Raw genomic sequence first — 9,132 nt, forward strand, 5'->3', positions numbered from 1 at the left:
TAGTTCATTACAATGACTATAAAGGGGATTGGGAGACCTGTGCCTAGTCAAAAACCATTGTTTAATAAATTATACTAAATAGCTGTTGGAAATAATAAGAAGTCAATTTGAAGGAAGTGCCTTTCAATATGTAATGTGTTTAATGAAATGATTTGATAGTAGGACATTTGTTAAGTTAATAGTTATGGGAGAAATTAAAATATAAACATTTTTTTAATTATGTGGACAGATTTCATTTAACGCAAATATTGGCAGGTCAACTAATTAGTAGCATAACGCAAAGGTTTCAGACCAAGAACTGATCATTTCAAGTGTCTGTCACTGGTCAGTATAAACTATTTTAATATTAGGGTATAGATTAGCCTGTATCATCTGTGCTGGAGGCAATGGAATGGAGAAGGAAGTCAAGGAGAGGAAAGAAGAATTAGAGGGAAAATATGATGAAGGGTGAAATGGAATGACTATGAAATTAATCATGGACATTTTTGACCATTTTTTACAACACTGAGTAAGATAGAAATTTGTAAATTATTTAGCTAATACAACTATTGTAAAAAATTTGACTGATTAATTTAAATCAAGATACCTAATTTCACTCTACAAGACTCTTATTTGACAATACTAATTAGCTTTTTCCTCTAACCTTAACTTTCTGTTGCATGGATACTCCCTACAGCTAACCTCTAAGAAAACACCCAGATTAAAATGGGGGTAGTTCATTTAAATATTTAGATATTTTGCTTACATAAGTAAAGCCTGAGGGTTTTTTTTTTCCTATTTAGATATTTTGGCAGTAAATATCATTTTAACAGAAATCAATCCCAAGTAGCAAATTTTTGTTTTGTCAGGGACACATGGCAGCCCAAAAGAGGGTGAAAAATAACACATTAAAAATAAACATAAATATTTTAAAAATAGTATTAAACTGTATTTTCATCTAACATAATAACTAAAATAGTAATTAATCAGACATACTCAGTGACACAGACTTGCTGCCATTTGAAAAAATTACCAGGATGGAAACCAGGCCCACTAATAATATTAGGTAACAATTACTGTGTCCTGAGTATATGCCATAGGCACCACCATTAACAACACATTATGTATATGATTCTGTTATATCCTCACATGGGATTAAGATGCATTAACCTATCAGTGCTCATGGCCCCATCTCCAGGCTCGAACTTGCAAGTGAGTCTTAGAAATGTAAAGATCCCAATGATATTCTCTCAGAATCTATTTCTCATTTTGTTCACTGTAGCCACAATCTACATGTTTCTTTTGCTAATGTACTAAATATGCCAAAACTTTCCCTCTACAACCATAGCCCATTTTAAATCTCTTGATATATTTTTCTAATAATTGCATTTCTCCTGTGCTCAACACCCTGTGATATTAAGGGGTAAGGGTGTGGAATAGTCAAGGCACAGCACCATGATTGCCAGTTAGACTTTTGTCCATAGTTTTGAATCATGAGTATGATTGATAAACCTGAAATTCGTTTTTAGGTGGGTTTTGCTCTTAACATTTAACTCCTCCTCTGATCTTCAATTCAATCTAGGTATTTTTAAGTTTGATATTATTCTTCAATAATTTAAAAATCAAGAACAAGATTTGTCTTCCTCTAGTTCATCTTTATATTTTTCAAATCTAAATTAATATTTTCCCTCTCCTCTCCTTTTCTTTCTTTTTGAGCTAGCATACATCATGAGTCTTTTATATTGCACAATAATCTAGACCAAGATCATTTCTATGATTGGTCAAAATATTAGACAATAGCATAAAAATCTCATCGTAAGCCCCCGTTAACTTGCTAGTAAACTAACTTGTCCTAAGGGTGTAGAAGAGCTCTATGCTGACTCTCAGGCTTTGTGTTATGAGGAGGAGGGTGCAGCAGATGGAGAGGCAATAACACAGGAAGCAGCAGGAGGGAAAGAGTGTGGCGGGTCTCCAGCTGTTTCTAAACAACAGAACCTCTTTGGGTTACTTATCACTGACACCAAACTTCAGATTGGAAAACAATAATGTTATCTACCTTCTACAACCCCTTTCTCCCCTGCCCCACACTCATATACTTCAGTTTTTCCTTTCCTTTTGTGAATCATTTTTCCCTTTACAATGCCATTTTTAATTTTAACCCAACTACAGACATATGGTAACCTTCAGTGTTAATTGCTCTATGTCTCCAGTTCCTCCCACCCAACTTTCAAGGCGTTATGATTTAATGTGTATGTGCTTGATTGCCCTGGCTTCTGATAGATTTACACTACATCACCTCTTTCCAGTGTCCCAAAGGCCTGAAAGAGTTATATAGGTCAAATTGAAGTTGGGTAGAAAGTCGGGGAGAGGAGGAGGAAGATACGAAAAATGTTTAAATGATCATATTAAGTCCATTAAGATAAGTGCACTCCTAGACAAACATTATTCCTATCTGATAAATAACCTCCTCAAAGACTGGGTGTGTAGGTTAGAAAGGGCTCTGGGTTGCTAATTAAGGTTAGAGTATAAAAAGCAGAATTAAACATGATTAAGATCACATTTCTATGATTGAAACATTATTTTTTTATGTTGAGTGCATTTATCTCTGGCAAGAGTATAGTCTAAAAGATGTTTAAATCTGTAATAAATGTTCATAAGTTTTGAGTGTTTTTCACTGTAGCATACATCTAGAAATTCAAATGGATAGTTTCTTTGGGTAGCTTATTTGAAGACTATAATGCTATATAATTTATAAATCTCTTTCCGTTTGCATATCCCAATACAGTGTGTGTGTGTGTGTGTGTGTGTGTGTGTGTGTGTGTCTGTGTGTGTGTGTGACTTTGCATTAAGAACTTTACTGAGATGGACTATTAAATTACTGATATTCAAAAAATCCACAAATATTAAATTCAAGTTTGTCAATGTAAGTAAGTTTTCAGCACAATTTTAACTTTAACTGGATTAAACTTTGTGATAATACTGTATTGCATTCCTTTAAATAAATTTTTAGTTTTAAAATAATCAAAATCAATATGAATGACTTTTGGATTTTTGGTGCTTCACATTAAAAATAAAAATTTTACCCTGTGGCTCTGTGAAATGATTTTTTGGTGGGGGAAGATAGACGTGTCTTTCTATGCCATAATGCTTCTTGAAAAAGAATTTGGCTTGACATAATTTCCTCTTGCTCACAGCTATTTACAACTATTTCTTCTTGGGCTATTATTCTTTAGTTTTGTCTCCATGTATTGGGAAAGTTGAGTAACTAATGATAGTGCAAATGTAGCAGGAAAACAAAAGAAGACTAGATATTTCAATCAAGAGATTTTAATAAAAGGAAACTGTTAAATAGATGTTGGAGAACTGAAAAACAATCTAAAAATGAACACTACAGTAACCACTGCAAGAACCTGCTGTCATCTCTAGGTCTGAGGAAGCAAAGATAATAATTTGAGGCTATCAAAACCCAGATGCTTGAAGCAGTGGTTCTGAAGAGCAGTACCTCTGAAAAACTGACATTGCCCAGCTTATGTGGGCACCTCTTAAGGTGATGAGACTCATTCTACAAGTGTGATCTTTCTGTAAATTTAGAAGATAGCTGGGATCTCTCCCCTCTGCTGCTGCCAGTGAGAAAGAATTGCTAAAGCAATGCCAATAAGACCATCAAGCTCAACAAAAAAGATTCAAGTCCCTTCTTCTTCCTCTTCCTGCCTTCCAGTATCTCTTAGTGCCCCCTATTGGCAGAACCTGACAAGGAACCAGCTGGCAAAACAGAAGTATAGTTTGCCGAGTTCCCATTATCTCGGATCAGAGCTATGGAAGAGTGGATTTGTCACCAAGGAAGAACAGCCTAGTAATTGGCAAGTGTGGTAGACAAAATAATGGTACCTCCAACAGTATCCACATCTGAATCTTTTAAAACCTGTGAAAATGTTACCTTGCATGGCGAAAAAGACTTTGCAGATTTAAATAAGTTAAAGATCTTGAAATGGAGAGACTGTTCTAAATTATTTGGATAGGCTTGATAGAATTATAAAAGTCCTTATAAGAGGAAGGCAGGAAAGTCAGAGAAAGAGATATAATGTCAGAAGTGAAAAGAAGGGGGAGGGAGGGAGGGAAAGAAGGAAGGAGGGAAAAAGAGAGGGAGATTTAAAGACGCTATTCTGCCAGCTTTCGGGATGGAGGACAGTGCATGAGCCGAGGAATGCAGGAAGCCTCTGTAAGCTGGAAATGGCAAAGAAATACATTTTCTTCTAGGGCCTTCAGAGGAAATGTAGTTCTGCCAATACCTTGGTTGTAGTCTCATAAGATCCATTTTGAAATTCTGACCTCCTTCTCTTGTTGTTTTAATCCACTGTTTGTGGTAAGTTTTTATAGAAGCATAGCACTGAATTATAACATTTTGAAGGTAGAGAAGTAAACAACATCCTTTGCCCCCCAAAAGGCCATTCGTAGTCATGGGATGAGATAAGAGGTATTCTGTCATGTCTGATCTGAGCAGACATATCACAGAAGAAAATATACAAATGGTCAACAAACACATGAAAAGGTATTTATCATTCTTAGTCATCAGAGATATCAGTACATACATACTAGAATGGATGTAATTCAAAAGATGACAATATCAATTCTTAGCAAGAATGTGGAATCACTGGAACTCTCATGAATTTCTGATACATGCGTAAAATGATACAACCTCTTTGAAACTCTTTGGTAGCTTCCAATGAAATTAAACATACACTTTATCTGTTACTCACTCTAGAGTATGTATCTCAAAATAATTAATTATATTACCACAAAGAGAACTATACAAGTATGTTTGTAACAACTTTACTTATAGTAACCCCATTATGGGTCGAATTATATCCTTCCAAAAGGGTATGTTAAAAGCCTAACCCTGGGTACCTCAGAATGTGACCTTACATGAAATAGGATCACTACAGAGGTAATCAAGTAGAAATGAGATCATTAGGATAGGCTCTAATCCAATATACTGCTGTCCTTATAAAAATTCATTTTCATAGGAAGAAGATGAGACTGCAAAAGTTTATTAACATTTGATTAAATGCCAGGCTAACAAATTTACTTTTAAAGAACTAGTTATTAATTCCTGGAGGATTCTCCTCACTTCCGATTTCGGTATTATAGTAGATAGGTATAGTGTTAGACTTCATACTTCTGAGTAGTAAATAAAGTTATTATTATTCTTTTAAAAATATATTTATCTACTGGCAGTTTTTCTAGTACTTTTGTTAGCCCTCATAGCTTTAACTCAAGACAATTTAGAAAAGAGCACTTTCCACTTTGCTCTGTAAAGACAGGGAGAATGAAGCCAAGAGCACATTGTACAGACAGACATTGTGTTCTGCCCATAAATGCTCAGTAAATCATGAAGTGAATAGCACCCCCTTTTACATTCCTATTATTTTCTCTAAGAAGTTTGAGTTTAGTGGATTATTTAACCAGAAAAGTTCTGCCCCCTGAACTCAACGATATTGTTCCTTGATGCTGAGAGATCACAAACATTTTCATAATCTCCTGAGTTCTGTAGCCTATGCAGGCTGATTCTTGGGAGAACTCCAGAATTGTGTCAGTTCTTAAAAGGAAAGTGGGAAGAAAAGCATGTAATAACCTTTACATTTTGAGAAAAAAAGTAGTTGTGTAGAAAGTGAGGGAAGTGAGAGAAGTTAAAAAACACACATTGATAAATATAATTAAGGAGTTGACTGATTTGTCAGTGGTCTGTATCTTTTAGAGAATATAGCATTTCCTGTTGGGAAGGTTGGGGGCTAGGGAAAGGATAGCATTAGGAGAAATATCTAATGTAGATAACGGATTGATGGGTGCAGCAAACCACCATGCCACGTGTATACCTATGTAACAAACCTGCATGTTCTGCACATGTATCCAATAACTGAAAGTATTAAAAACAACAGCAGCAACAATAACAACAAGCAATCCCAGCACTTTGGGAGTCCAAGGCGGGCAGATCACAAAGTCAAGAGATCAAGACCATCCTGGACAATATGGTGAAACCCCATCTCTACTAAAAATACAAAAATTAGCCAGGCGTGGTGGCACACGCCTGTAGTCCCAGCTACTCGAGAGGCTGAGGTGGAAGAATCACTTGAACCCAGGAGGTGGAAGTTGCAATGAGCCGAGATTGCGCCACTGCACTCCAGCCTGGCAACAGAGCAAGACTCCATCTCAAAAAAAAAAAAAAAAACAGAGGCTGGATTTATCAGGTGGGAACTGCCTTGAGGTTCTATGATTCTTCATTTCTTTCTATCCAAAAAAAAAAAAAAAGAGGGAGAGAGAGAGAATATGGCATTTCCTATTGTGGGTCTTATGCTACTTTCAGCCAAGGCTGAAAAATAAAAACAAGACACAGATTGAGATGCTCCCATATCACACACAAACCCTGTCAACCTTACACAAATAAAACCAAAGGAAGGAATCTTGCTTCATTTTTTATTTTCTCCCTCTCCATTCATGTCCCCCGCCACTGAAATTCCTCAGTAATATTCTACCCAAATATTATGTCAATTTTTGCAACCTGATACAGACCGTTTGTGGTTCAAGAGAAAATGGGCTTTACCATACTCACTTAGGTCTCCTTTTGCATTTTTAATTAGTTTTATAATTATCAATGTAAATATTACATTCACAAACAGGAGACTTCACCCTAAGAGTTTAATTAAATACCTATAAATAAGCTCAGCTGGTCTGCCAAGGCTGAATAACCTAGTGATTTAAATGTGTGTTATAATTGCAAATGAAATGAGTTTGAATTCCTTTGAGTTTTATTTTTATTATAAATCTCCTATCTTCTTGTTCTCTTAATATCCAATGGGTAACCTAAATTTTTTATTTAATTATTTTTATCATGTCAATCTACTATGGACCTAATGAAAATATTTAAGTATTTTCCTAGAAGAAAAATGCCACATGATATTAAATGTAATTTTCAGAAAGATGTACTGCATTTTTTAATAAACAAAGGACTGCTCTTCTTTAGCACTTTATAGCATTTTATTAACTATTGTACAGTATACTTTTCTTTGAATTCTCAGCATGGCCCTGCAGTTTTGGGAAACAAGAGCAGATCCCACAGTAGCAATCCTTTAAAGGGAACTTTTATTGACTCACATTCATTCAAGACAAGTCTTCCCAGCATGTTAAAATATAATGATGCTTGCTATCTACACACAGTTGGATGATGCTGCAAGAAGCAAATTTTTACTTGTCTTATTAATCATCTCCTCTCCCTCTGTGGGGTTTCAATTGAGGATAGCTTGTCCATTGATAAAACTAGTCATCTTGCATGATCAAATTGCAGCTAGAATCATAGAACTGTGGAATTAATCATTTCCACAAGTACAGCGCAGTTCTATAAATTCAATTCAAATGTCTGCTGTAAGAACAGAGCAATATTCGTATGGGGAAAAGTCTCACACTGGGAATAGTCAAAAATTATTGATGAAGCATTTGTGTAGTGAAAGAAAAAGAAGACCAACACCTTTACTGTATAACCAGGGAGTTGTAGTCTATATCCAGCAGGTTCTACTTTTCCGACTGAGGGTATTTCTTAGCTCCATATACATAAAATAGTATAGCCCTTAGATTTATATATCTAGATGTTAATAGTGCATGCCCTGGATAAGCCGGGTAGTGATAAGAGTCCAGTAGTTAGACATGCATTCAACCATGGTTCTACAACTTAGGCAAATTATGTACATCTGTATCAGTCTGTTTTGGCTGCTATACCAAAATATCATAGCCTGAGTGACTTAGAGAAAACAGATATTTGTTTCTCATGGTTCTGGGGGCTGGGAAGTCCAAAATCATGGAATGGTAGATTGTGGTGAGGAGCTACTTTCTGGTTCATAGATGGTGCCTTCTCACCATGTCTTCACATAGCAGAAGGGAAGGGGAACTTCTCTGTGGCCTCTTTTATAAAGGCCCTCATCATATTCATGAGAACTCATGACCTAGTGATTCCACCTCCTAATACCATCACATTGGAAACTAGGTTCAGCATATGAATTCATGGGGGAATGAGGGACATAAATAGCCATAGCAACCTCCCTTGGTCTCAATTTTCCAGTCTGTAAGTTTAGTACAAATAATGCCCAAGTATACACATATTTGGCATATGCAAACTTAACTTCTATGTATGTGGATGTCATAGTTTGTAAATACGTTTTAGATTTAGATAATTGTATAAAGTCATAAAACATGGGTTTTATGAGTCTGGAGAAGTAATAGGACTGTTCTACTTATTAAGTTTGTCGGTAGTTATATAACTTCAGGTGTTACATGTCTTAATAAAACAACAGAGAAAAAGAACATAGATATTACAGGAAATAGTGATAGTTGAATTATATTCAGTATTAATTACTTCAGATGCTGAATGAACTTACAGAGAAGTTAATTTTTCTAATTCATTTTCTTCTTAGAGTTAGGTTCCATATTTTATGCTTTATAAAAAAATTAGTGTCACTTTCCAGGTGTTAAGAGACAGCAGCTCTGATTTCATAAACGTTTTTCTGACACTCTCTAATCCTAAAGCAAAATGTGGGGCTTTGTTTGTGCTTACTTTTTTTTTTAAACAGCTCCCTATTTTGATCACAGATGTCTAATAATTTAGGAAAATATAACAAGGTCTCCATGTAGTCCATGCTCCTTGACTAATCTACTTCATAGGATAGAGTGATAAACACCTCCTGTATAATTGTCAGTGGTTGCAAAGTTCTCAGACAATATGAGATGGAAAAGAATAAGAGCACTAGCTTGTTCAAACTCTTAGACTTGAGAGAGCAACAGCAGATTTAACTTGTGAAATTTCAGCCCCACTAACCACAGAAATTGGAGTATAGTGACTAAAACATCTGGGTTCTAGTCTCAACTCCTTCACTTACTGGGTGATCTTGAGTAGACCTCCAAACAATATGGTACCTATTCTATAGACATTTTTGAGAATCAAATGAGACAATGTATACAAAAGCATATTGAAATTGAGAAATCCAATACAAATTTAATACACATTAGTAAATATGAATGTGTGCTGAGCTAAGAGCTACAATTAGAATGCTCTATGGTTCTTTACAATGCCTCATTCCTAAAAATCACTTCTTGACTTGCTTTTGAAAG

Source organism: Aotus nancymaae, unplaced genomic scaffold (genome assembly GCF_030222135.1).
Source record: "Aotus nancymaae isolate 86718 unplaced genomic scaffold, 86718_ANA_hifiasm-v0.15.2.pri h1tg000014l, whole genome shotgun sequence".
Lineage (NCBI taxonomy): Eukaryota > Metazoa > Chordata > Mammalia > Primates > Aotidae > Aotus > Aotus nancymaae.